The following is an 11,740-nucleotide window of genomic DNA, read 5'->3' on the forward strand; positions in this document are numbered from 1 at the left end:
GAGCCGCCACTTAAAGGGCTCAGTGTATGTAAGGTAGGACACCTGATGGTTGGACAGTGAGCCTGGACTCCATACCTGTAGGCCTGTGAACGTGGCTTTACTGGGGCTAGATTGGGCAAGCAAACATAGGCTGCTTCTAGTGGGGAAGCTATGCAGGCGGAGGGCGCCTGCAGTGCCAATGTTGTGAGATTGTGTTGGGCTTGCATCATGGCTCTCCTTTGTGTTGGGCTCCTGCAAAAATTGCCAATACCTGCCTCGTGTACGGAGGTAAACAGTGGCTTCCTTTGTCTAAGGACTATATATATATATATATATATATTGCCCTTTGGAGTGCTTCTGGTCTATGTCTCTGCTTTGGCTGCAGGTGGACTTGTCAACTTTTCCCTGACCTCACTCGTGTTTTTTTCTCTTGCAGGTCTGTCACCATGTCGGTCTCTCACAGCTCCAAACTAAAGAAGTCTGTCCGGGAGAAGTAAATGAAATTCCCCCAGGGGGAGCAAGTGCTGGTCACCTACGTCTGGATCGATGGCACCGCTGCAAGACCAAAACCTTGGACCACGATCCCAAGTGCATAGAAGGCAGAGATCTGTACAGCCAGCGCTGTAGATGCTAAACCCAAGTGCCTCACCCACCCCGCAAGTGCGTTCAATTTCATCTCATACTTTCGGCAAGAACTGAATTTGAGCTTATAAACACGTAACCATTGTTCCGTGCTGTATAGTATCTTCAACTCTAAAGTGTTTTTTTTTTTTTTTGCCTTAGCTCTATTGACCTTCGGGGAAAAAAGACGATCTGTTGGTTTGACTAGCAGAGTTTTAAATGGGGCGGGTCCCTCCTTGTCTCACACCCAGCAGTATTTAAAAATTGATATTGAAACGTGTCCTTATCAGTTTATATATAGTCATGTCCTACAGGCAAAAGTGGTTTCTGGACTATTACTGCAAATACCGATAGGGTAATCCATGCCAGCAATGTACTTTACATGTTTTACTTAATCGTTACTTAAGCTTTCATTCCCTAAGCATGCTTTCTTATTTCAAGTGTTTCTGCAGGGTTTTATTACTGTGGAATAGCGCCTACTGTTAACAGATGGCCTGATTTAGACTTCCACTGAGATTCAGTATATAGACAGAGAAGATTACTCCATCTCCACCGCCTACATACACCTTTGAAAGCCCGACAGAGTAAAGGATGTTGAAAGTTTGGCCATGTGTTTGCCAGCTCTATGTAGAGTGGGCGAGCACATGGCCAGTTTTCCCTGTCTGTCACTGCCAGGTGTTCGGTAAGGGGCAGTGAAAACTGCAAAGGATTCCTCAAGCCAGGTGAGAAATCTCCCATGGCAAGGGGGTTATTTTTATTTTATTTTTTTCCAAAAGAAAATCTGCATTTCATTTTTTTTTTTTGAAAGCATAAAAAAATATTGAAAGTTTGATGGACAGCTCCGTCATATTGATGGAGCTGTCCGTCAAAACTTTCAACTTTTACACAAACAACCATGACAATGGTTCTTGTAAATGCAGGAGATGTCCGGTGGGTGGGCTGATGGGCATCTCTAACTTTGGTGGGGAGATTACCCTTGCCATGGCAGGGGTAAAATACTCCGCCTTGGCAATGGCACATAATCCATCCACCAAAGTGTAAATCAGACGCAGTGTTTCCTACGTGGGCTCTAATAAGAATTCCACTGGGGATACTGGGGCCAGAATTTACGATACTGGCCAGTATGTCTAAGTGAGATAATGGTGATTACAGGTTGTTTCCTCAAGAATGAGGGATAACGTGGACTCTGGAATGCTGGGTCCAAGTCCACGTTTCCCCCCTTTCTGGAGGGCTCATAGCCATAAACAATTATCATCTGCTTGGAGCAGGTGATGAATGCTTCGGGGGCTTTTTCTCTTGCCTGTGGGTGGGTGGAAGAGGCCCGGGGGAGAGTAAGCGAAGGTTCTTCTCTGAAATATTCAGGCAGGAATGGGCGAGGCGCAGCAGCTGAGCTCAGCCCCCGCAGCTCTGCTAATGATTCTAAGTTGGGTAGCTTCAGACCCATAGTTCTCAGGACTGGAGTTTGAGGGCCCGATAATTACAGACCTGGGAACACCATAAAACGTGCAGTTGACTCGGGCGGTATCCACCCTGGGATACAGCATACCGCTCTGGGCAACTTGTAACAGGGCTTTAGTGTGGGTGCACGTTGAGGTGATGGGTGTTTATAATGGGTCACAGTTCAGAGTTCCAGAACTGAGGCTGACGCTTGTGCTTGTTCTTCACAGTACTTGTCAGTGGACAATAAAAGTGTCAGAACACGTGTTCACCTAATTCTTCACCTCTCTGCAGAACACACACAGCAATGGAGATGTGTGCCCATTGCAATTATTGTTCTATATGAAAGTGTATGAAGGAAGTTCGCAGCTTTGCAAGTATTGACAAGGAGAAAGTCAAACAAAATGTAGTGCTTACATGTGTGTGTTTGAGGGGAACTGAAGAAAATGCAAGGAAGTACATGCAGGACAGAGTGAAAAGAGGGTGCTGAGAAGAAAAGGGATATAAATATCTGAGACTGAAGAGGAAAGTTGTCTGCAGGGTAGAACAGGAGTAATTGAGACAAAGACTACCACTCCTTCTACAGACCTTAGTAATATTTAATTCACAGTCTCATATTCTCAGAATTGAAACACTTTCAATTCTAATTATTGACAACAAAACCATTGTCTATCTGATACGGCTAACAAGCACTGGCAAAGCCAATAGGATTTGCTTGTTTTAGATGCATGTCCCATACTGTGCGATATGCCTGGATGCAATAATAGAAAGCTCAAGGAAAGCACCAAAATACTGATTGTGTGATATGCTGTGGGAAGCACAAAATTTTAGTTTCCATGTTTAAAGCCACAACCTAAGTTATATAAGCCACACCTCTTGTAAAGGATTCCTATTTATGCTTCTTAGCACATGACCCTTGTAGAGACCCCCCACTTTTCCCATCACAGGTAAAGCCATGCCAGAATTTGCACTGCAATCACCATAGGCAGCAATATATCTGCTTTAGTGTCAACTTGATTCTGTGCATGTAGGTGTTTGCCCCAGCGGATAATACCTCACTCCCCCCTGTATACATGTCTGTAAGAATGATGTACACCTTTGGCCATTAATGATTATTTGATGCAGGTAGAGCTGTTGGTATGGACACTCAGTGGGGTCTATGCGTAGCTCTGACAGCATGACGAGACTCTGGGCCTCATTTCGAGTTTGGCGGACGGGAAAGCCCATCTGCCAAAATCCCGACAGGGTGGCCACCTACTATGCGTCGACCTCCCCACCTGAGTCATTATGAGTTTCCCGCTAAGTCGGCGGGCAGAAACCTGAGTTTCCGCCCACCGGCCTGGCAGGAAACAGGCTACAGCATTGTCTCTGGCTCGTAATCGAGCCAGGCTGGTGGAGAACGAAGTCGTAATCTGCAGGGTAGCAATGATTGCATCGCTGACCTCGAGGATTACGATCTCTGCCACCACCAGGATCATGGATCCCCGCGGAGCTGGGGGATGTAATGTGGCGGTTGAACCACCGCATCTGCGGCAGTCCTGACTGCGACAGCGAATGACCCCTTTTCTCTAAAATCAATCGTTTGAGGACCGCATGGTGAGTAAGCATCAGTTGTGCAGTGGTACCCAAAAGGATGACTTCTCATCTCTATTCCAAAAATGTTAAGTCCTTTGCAAATCCAAAGCTCTAGGAATTTTTCAACCCAGCTCACTTCAGTTAAGCTCTTCTCGCCCTTCCTTTTACCTACTACTTTTCATCCCACTTTGCCTTCCTCATGTCCCAATCCACCCTCTGCCTATCCACAACCTCCTTGCTCCTTATGCACCTCTTTCTGTACAGCGCTCCACTGCTAGGAGGTTGGGTTTCCAGTCACAACTGTTAAGAGCCAACACTGCTTCTTGGAAAAGAAGCTGGGACTCCTAGGAAGAGATGAACATTTGTCCATGATTGTTATTCAGTTATGGCAGTGTCCTGACCTGATTCTGCATTTTTACACACTACAAAATAAACTGTAACCTATTTGACTTTGAACTTCCCATACAGATGTCCCAGAATGGAACTTTGAGGGCTTAGGTACCTACCAAGCCGAGGGCTCCAACAGCGACATGTACTTGATTCCGGTCCAGATGTTTAGAGACCCCTTCAGCTTGGGCCCAAACAAACTGGTGATGTGTGAAGTACTGAAATACAACAGGAAGCCAGCAGGTGAGAACTGAACACTACAATATAGCTTAGCTAAACGCTTCCACCCCACTGTTTGCACATGGCCATTCTTGGCCCTAATGATGTCAATCCTTTTGGTGCAACAACTAAGCACTTTGAGCGCTGTCTTAGCTCCTGTTTTTGCACTACAGTTATTTTTCTTTGTTTTTTTTATTTTAAGGCAATGTATTGGTACCCCTTCTGGGAAGATAATATTTTTTGTCTTAACTCGTAATATCATTGATTGTAATAGGCCCTGCAATTTATGTAGTTGGTACCCGCCCAGTGTTGCCTATGATCTATAGTGCACATCTTGGGGTGCTTCAGACACAATCCTAAGTCACAAAGATGGCCATTAACTGATGTTATGGGAATTACAGGCCATTTTCTTTTCAGTGTATTACTTGCAAAGACAAGGTGTGTCTTCCTCCATCTCCTTTTATGACTGACAACATTTTGTTACATTTTTGCTACTTGTTCTCGGGTCTTAATGTATAGATATATGGGGCAGGGGTATTATCTACTTGGATGTCTACAAACTATTCACCTTCCGAGCGCACCTAACGCACCTGAAGAACAACTCGCTTACACTTGTAAAAATACATAAGTCCTTGAGAGATTAGGAAAGCTGTGCTATGCTGTTAACTATGTTTAGGACTTTAACTATTAGTTAACTTTGGTATGAGTGAAAGCATTTTGCCCTTTTACAAAGATCATATACACACACAAAGAAGGTCTCTTCACTTCCAGGGACCACTGTGGCCGTGGTTTTTAAGACTAAAAATATGTTTGCTTTCAGCCATTTATTTGTGTTTGACGAAAGCCCAGCAGCCTCCACAAGAATGTTTTTCAAAGACCATGTCAAAATATTAATTGACAAAGCCAAAAGGCTGGCAGACTACACCAGATCTGTGCTTTACCATTGCTTGCTGACAACTGCCGCCTGCATGCACACCCTGCAAAACAGTAGCGTGTTGCCACTGCGCAGGGATGGTATCCTTTGAAGACACAGAGGGGCATATTTATTGTATTGTATTGTATTGTAATAGTATTTATATAGCGCTTACTACCCCTGACGAGGCGTCAAAGCACTTTTCGGTGAGTAGCACGCTACTCTGGAACCCAAGAATTAGTGATGGATTAGTATCGGGAAATACGAGTACAGTTTTAGTATTATTATGAGGTAATTTGAGCCGCGGATATGAGAGTTTGTTAGTTAGATCGACTTGAGTAATATGAGAAAGTGGAGTACAGGTCCCAATGCAGCACTTTTCTTGCGTTCCCCCTTGCCTCTCGTAACAACACCATGGTTGCCCCGTACTTAAAATAAGTGGTACCAATTCACAAAAGTGTCAACATTTTTTACGCTGTTGTGGCACTTTGCTGCACTAGCACCAAAAATGTTGGCGCTAGTGCAGCAAAGCACAGGGAGGCCAATAGATTACTATGGGTGTGTCACTTTAACGCCTACCCTGAGCAGGCTTTGAAAATGATGGCAAAAATGGCACAGGGAAATCTTGTAAATTTTACTGAGCCAATTTTTCGGGCCTCACTGCGTGGGAAACCCCACCCCCTTGCATACATTATGCTTGGCGCAGGCATAATGTGGTGCAAGGGGTTGCAAAGTGGCACAATTAATGCACTGCGCCACTTTGTAAATATGGCGTGGGGGAGTTGCCACCTTACTGCCGTCATAGAGTCATAAAAATGATGCTAAGGTGGCAGTAAGGCAACGCAAGGGACTTGCAAATGTGTCCCAGAGTGCCTTACGATTGTCACAGTCATCTGTCTGTCAGTCTCTCCCCATCAGTTATCACCTGTCCCAAGGATGTCACGCCCATCCTTGCATCCGTCTATGTCCAGATTGTAGTGAATCAAAACATTGCCCCTTACCTCGATACACTCTGAACTCTCCCTTCTGCAACCAAAACGTCACAATGGACTCAAATGGGAGCTCTTTCCTGTTTTGGCTGTGTAATTGTGGACTGCTGTAGGATTCTGTCTCCCGTGATCAAATCTGGTATATACTTACCTGAAAATTAAAGAAATGGTACCATCGTTTTATTTCAGAATAACACTTTTGCCACACTTGAAGGGAAGCAAAGAGCTGGACTAGTTGTTCCTCCCTCGTTCTAGTTGTTCCTCCCTCATTCTAGTGCCAAACAATACCCCTTTGCATGAAGCTGGGGCATTAGCATTCGTGATCGGTTGTGCATAGACCTGTCTCTGTTTTTTTAACGACCCTACGCTTTGCCCCACAGAGACCAACCTGCGGCACACATGTGAGTCTGTGATGGAGAAGGTGAAGGACTTCCACCCGTGGTTTGGCATGGAGCAGGAGCACACGCTGCTGGGGGTAAACAGTCATCCACATGGCTGGCCAGAGAACGGCTTTCCAGGACCCCAAGGTAATCACAGTGGTGTCAAGCAGGTCTTGAGGATGGGTGCTGTCTTCGTCCAGGATCGAAGGGCTGCATCTTAAAATGAAACATTTCACTACTCATGATGGTGATTGTATGGACTGGCATTGTCGTAAGGTGGGCAGTGAAATCGTGCCTTGTGCTTGGGAATAGGGCTGATAATTCGCAGGAACTCATTACTTGACTGGTGAGAATTGCTTTCAAACATCACACTCCCATTGCTCCACACGGATAGCAGCTGTCTGCACACTGAAGGTCGCGTGGTCCGGTAACTCTGCTGGTCATGTGGTGTATGCACGGCCAGGTGTTTACCTTCACGTGTTTGCCTTGTGCTCCGTTAACTCTTTCAGTTTAGCTGCAATCATTAATTGTTTTCAGAGCATTTATTTCATATCGTCAAGCCACTGACCTCTCTAGCTGCTGATTATAGGCACCCACTCCCACACACAGGTGTGTACGCAGCATTGTACTCCTCTGCACTCACGAAGAGAAAACGTGATAATTGTTACCTATAGCTGTTGGTAGGGCACGTGCCATCTAAGCATGTTTTCTTCCCTTGCCTAAGTGGCCCAGAGTGCATTAATCTGATGCACGTCCAGTGTTTCATCCTGATATAACTGACAGCGAATGCCACACATTTCGGCCCTCGCGAGACGCCCTCGAGGACGAGCTTCTTCATTCCCTCGTTCGGGCTCAAATGAGTTCCTGGGTGTGTTAGAGGGCTGGCGCTTTACCACATTGCAGAACGTCTGATTCGTTGATTTTTTGTCAGTCAGAGAATTTGCCTCTTCATGGGTCCTTCCTTCTTCTTCACCAGTGGTTCCAACCTTTTGACTTCTATGGACCCCCAATTTATCATTACTGGAGCCTGGGGACCACCACTGATTTTTTATTGGATTCCGGGACTCCCACTACAAGGCGTGCCTATATGCCGGCGTCAAGATCGGCGGAACCAAAGTCATGCCTTCTCAGGTACAGAGACAATGTCCGCACCTGACGAGCTCGTGTATGTTCACAGCGCAGGGTTTTTTCGAGCTCAATATTTCGAAACAGCCTGTATCTTGTAGGGGGTTTGAAGGCAGTGTGGGTGATGCTGTTGGATATTGCAAAGGGATGGTCTGTGAAGGTGTATGGAAGAGCGCTGACACCATTGTACCTAGTTGGATGACAGATGGCCTTGCACTGGGTGCACTCTGTTAAACATTCACTCAGTTACAGCTTCTCTGGCTTCCTGGTATCTTCCAATTTAAGGCTCTCTGCAACAACAATACAGCCTTGTCCCCAGAGGCACTTTAAAAAAATATATATATTTTAAACAGAAAAATACCGCCCACAAAAACCTTGCACTCTGCTACAACTAACTTTCCAATCTTAAAATTCCACATAAACAGACCAGTTGACCTTATCTTTTCCGTGTGCTCAGGTAAGCTCCGGACCCTTCTGCCACATAACCTACGTGCTACAGCGAATTGTTGCTCCTGCTGGCATTCTTGAAAAACTTGACGAATTCCCATTTGAATGGTCTAGCGCTAAGAAACCTATGGTGAAAGAGCGCTCAACACCGTATCCTTCTGAGTTTTTTTTCTGGTGCTGAGGAGTGGATGGCAGTAGACGTTTAATCTTATTCTTGGACAGTCTTGTCAGGTAATGCTGTTGGGATGAAGGCCTTTCTTAGGTACGGATGCCTTTTGAGTGACCGTATCTTAATAGTACAGTGTGCAGTAAGCTACCTCTAGGCACTCTATATTCTCTCGTCTAACTGTGCAGCAAAAAAGATACACAGGCTTTTACTGTGGCCTTAATGGAAAAGATACTATGGTCAAATATATATATTTGTTAAAGTTCAGGAATGAGCGTAAAGCTGCGGCCACACTCCCTATGGGTCTAGAAACCCAGGCTGAATTAAGAGTGGATCTGATTGTACTATTGAATATTGATCCCCTGAATACTGTGGTACAAGAATATCGAGGGCCATAATATCAAAAGTGCGTACATATAGGGAAGTATATATAAACTATTTCTACCTCCACATGTACATGCCGTGAAGATATATGTACTGTGTAGGTACATATATGTGGAGTTAGGTGAAAAAATACAGCGAGCGGTCTGTATTGTTTTCAATATTTTGTCTTCTTTGTTGGGTCCCATCAATATTCTGAGTGTACATCGGTGGATTTAATTGGATATGGGAACGTTATATCTTCAACTTGGAGGGCTTATGTCCACATAGAAAGAACTCTGGAGAGTAACATATATGCAATCGTTTACTTCCATCTTTGGGAAGAGACAACGTGAACGCTTTTTCTGAGCACCTGTCTAAGGCCTAATGGACTTTCAAGTAGACTAATGTTCTTCACTGTGTGGAAAAGAAATTTGAGCAAGCCAGGAATATGCTCAAAATTGAAGACCCTGGCTACATAAATGTAAGTTGTTGGGCATTGTTTCTGATGATAGGTTTGGCACATTCACTTATCAGTTTGATTGTACTAGCTATGGTTGTCAGTGAATAGTTGAAGTGGAGTTGGTGGCTCTGAGATTAAGCACTGACCTGACATATGCATACACAAAAGAAATGAACCCCCAAATCCTGCCAAGTGTTGTAGTGCAGGTGTCCATAGAATGCACCTGTAATACTTCCTAAGGCTTGTATCTCCATGTGGAGATATGCTTTTTTGGGCACCCAGCACAGTTCCCAATAGGATACCTTAACTTACAGGAGTCCTTTAGCATTAGGCTTGGCACTGCCTTTTGATCAACGTAATAAATTGTTTTCTAAATGTGTTTCTTTGAGTAAAATCTAACCAGCAATCCTGTTTTCTTTCGGTGCTCAGTGGGAGTTCCAAGTGGGTCCCTGCGAAGGCATTACCATAGGAGATCATCTCTGGATGGCTCGCTTCCTTCTGCACTGAGTGTGTGAACATTTTGGGGTTGTGGCCACGCTGGATCCCAAGCCGATGGCAGGAGATTGGTTAAGTGCTGGATGTCACACCAACTACAGCACTGAAGCTATGCGCAAGATAGGTGGACTCAAGAAAGTCACCTGACAACATTTTACTGTAGCTTTTTTTTCAGATTTTACTAGTTCATGCTCTATGATAGAAAGTGACAGAAGCTAATTTTGGGTTGTATCACGAAATGAGTGGTGTCTAAGCTCCAAATTATTTTCCTACCCCGAAAGGCAAAATTCTCCTGGATGGTGCTTGTTTATGTGCGCAGTGGTACACCACTCTAAAGTTACTTTCCCCTCTCTGAATGTTGAATTGCTGTCATTTGTGTGAACTTCCAGTACATCTGGAAAGGGGAAGGGAGATAAGGTAAAGAAGTTTTTGTTGTGATGAGTAAACAATAGGATTTCACTGTAATATTGATGTGAGCAAATGGCCATAGTTTACCTGACTAGTGGGACAGCATTGCATTGACAGCTAGATGGCTTTGAGACACAGATGGCTGTACACTTTATCTGTTGCTTGTGAGTTCTGCATATGCAGAGGAATGTGATGTGGTGGCATTGCTTAGCCAGGAAGATGGCCTTGGTGCAGTATTCTCCTGGAGGGTACAGGAGTGCTGATTTACAGGCATGAAAAAAAGCCTTTAGTGTGAAGAGATACTAGACAGATGTAGGCAACCGAATGCCTAATTGAATTCGTTTATTTTTTCGGGTAGGTGAGTGGGAGAGGTCTCTCAACTCTAGCCTTCCATGTGGTTGATCAGAAATAGCAAATGGAATGGCTCATCCATTGCAAGTTGTAGGCCTGTACCACTAATTGAATACCAGCCAACAACCCTCATGTAGGCAAGGTGCTGCAGAAGAGGACTCCAGTAAAGTGTTATGACCATATGCTGTTTAATGTTAACCTACACGTTTCCCTGCTTCCTTTCCTCAGATACATCGAGGATGCCATTGAGAAACTCAGTAAGAGGCATGACTACCACATCTGTATGTATGACCCCCACGGGGGCAAGGACAACTCTCGGCGGCTAACTGGACAAAATGAGACCTCCAGAATCCATGAGTTTTCCAGTGGTGTATCCAGATGAGGTCCCAGTGTCCGCATCCCACTCCAGGTAGGCCAAGAAGGCTTTGGCTATTTTGAAGACCGCCGACCTTCAGCCAACTGTGACCTTTATGCTGTCATAGAAGCCCTGGTGCGGACAACACTTCTCAACGAGACCAGCAGTGAAACTAGAGACTACAACAAAAATTAGTTTCTTAAATAGCCAAATTCTCTCTGCACTCTTTTTCTGTAGTTGGATTACCTGTTCACCTCAAATACAGTATTTTTATTCCAATGTGCCAGTGTCCAAATCCCATTGGTGATAGGTACATTCAAGTCACTTGGTTCTCTCACACCAGGTTGCAAATGATACATTTGGCATGACCTAGGTTAATACCTTGCAGACAACTCAGGTCCTCCTGAATTGGAATTCCAGGGTAGAAGTGGGGTATCAAACGCTAACTACCAAAGTTTTGCATGGGTGTGAATTCAAATATATCCCAGTTCTCATCATCTCATTGGGTTGGGTTTCATCCACTCTAGCTGGCTCACCTGTTTGCACTTGTGCCCACAAGTTGGCATTTGCTAGAGGGACTTCCATCAGTACGCTCTTGTGCTTCATTTGTCAACATCTGCTAGCCCTCCCTGGAGTTTTTTTGTTAAGAACTACTGGACCAAGTTACTGTCTTTTTATTGGAGCACTCCATAAGAGTGCATTCCCCACCTCTTCCAGCGTGGCCACAACAGTACAAAAAATGTATGAATTTGCTGGGGTTTGAATAAAGAGTCAATTTTATCAGGTTGCTTTTGCTTTAGCTCCCGCGTTCCACATGCAGCATGAAAGTCCAGACTTTGGCACATAAAGGCAGCATTTATGGCGAGGTGCCCAGGGTGGGTTGTTATAAGGACTGAGCAAGTTTTGAGGAAGAAGTTGTACTTAGCACTGCTAGTGCAGAGATGTCTCTTCTCCTCGAGGCCCATAAACCTCCTTCCTGGGCTGCTACAGAGCACCAAATGGCTTGAGCATTAGTTCCTGTGTAAAGTAAATTGGGTGTGGGCAAGCGTTTACTTTTCAATTATGGCACT

At 44.8% G+C, this 11,740-nt stretch overlaps 1 pseudogene; it reads left to right on the forward strand.

Annotated features, from left to right (window-relative positions):
• Positions 1-425: 425 nt before the first annotated feature.
• Positions 426-10,881, forward strand: LOC138302189 (glutamine synthetase-like; annotated as a pseudogene).
• Positions 10,882-11,740: the final 859 nt, after the last annotated feature.

The sequence above is a fragment of the Pleurodeles waltl genome, chromosome 6, assembly GCF_031143425.1.
Source record: "Pleurodeles waltl isolate 20211129_DDA chromosome 6, aPleWal1.hap1.20221129, whole genome shotgun sequence".
In the NCBI taxonomy this organism is placed as follows: domain Eukaryota; kingdom Metazoa; phylum Chordata; class Amphibia; order Caudata; family Salamandridae; genus Pleurodeles; species Pleurodeles waltl.